The sequence below is a fragment of the Podarcis liolepis genome, assembly GCF_965112155.1.
Source record: "Podarcis liolepis genome assembly, chromosome: 1".
Lineage (NCBI taxonomy): Eukaryota > Metazoa > Chordata > Lepidosauria > Squamata > Lacertidae > Podarcis > Podarcis liolepis.
Genome location: NC_139554.1, coordinates 44,420,416 through 44,421,737, shown reverse-complemented (window position 1 = coordinate 44,421,737; position 1,322 = coordinate 44,420,416).

Here is a 1,322-nt window from a genome sequence, read left to right as displayed (position 1 = left end):
CTTGCATGCTTGTGGTTGGTTTATTCATTTGTCTGTTGCTGTGGAGGGCTGCTCTCCAGTGGTTAGAAGGTAGTATTGCAGGAGCTGGACTTACTATACAAAAGTTCTAGAGCTGATACAAACTCAGTACTGAACTTGGTAATTTGGTAATATTGCATTGTACCTTTTCTGGATTTAAGTTTTTAAAATATTATTGCCAAATTATAGACAGGAAATTGGAAGATTTCAAAATTTTACACCATAAACATACCATTTTCAAACCTTTAAAAAGTGGTTCTTTCAAACCTTGAGACCTCCTCCTCTCCCCTCCATGGGTTCCAATTCTATTTCCCCCCCCCCCCTGCATCTTTTCCTGTAATCTATTATATAATCGTAAGTATCCAAAATCCATTTTATATTACAAGTGTCATTGTATTCCTGCCAATGATTTCAACTGTTTACAGTGGTGTCTCAGATATGTTAGAAAATTATTCCAGTCTTTTAAGAATACTTGGTCTTCCTGATTTCTGATCTTTCCCATCAGTCTAGCCATTTCTGCATATTCCATCAGCTTGGTCTGCCACTCTTCTCTGGTCGGTACTTCTTCTTTCCATCTCTGGGCAAGAAGTATCCTTGCTGCTGTTGTTGCATACATAAACAGTCTTTTATTTTCTTTTGATAGTTCCGCACCTGTAATGCCTAACAAAAAAATGCCTCTGGTTTTTAAACAAAAGTTATCTTAAACATTTTTTTCCAGCTCATTATATATCATTTCTCAGAAAGCTTTTACCACCCCACATGACCCCCACATATGATACGACATAGCCTCCTTCCTTTTACATTTCCAGCATACATTTGAACTGGTTCTAAACATTTTCACAATTTTGTTGCTGTTGTTTAGTCGTTTTAGTCGTGTCCGACTCTTCATGACCCCATGGACCAGAGCACGCCAGGCACTCCTCTGTCTTCCACTGCCTCCCGCAGTTTGGTCAAACTCATGCTGGTAGCTTCGAGAACACTATCCAACCATCTCGTCCTCTGTCGTCCCCTTGTGCCCTCCATCTTTCCCAGCATCAGGGTCTTTTCCAGGGAGTCTTCTCTTCTCATGAGGTGGCCAAAGTGTTGGAGCCTCAGCTTCATGATCTGTCCTTCCAGTGAGCTCTCAGGGCTGATTTCCTTAAGAATGGATAGGTTTGATCTTCTTGCAGTCCATGGGACTCGCAAGAGTATCCTCAATTTTCTTCGCAATTTTGCTAGGTGTCAAATACCAACGGTACATCACTTTCATATGGGTATGGAACTACTTCTGTCCACTTACTCCCAGCTGCATAATCAACATGCAG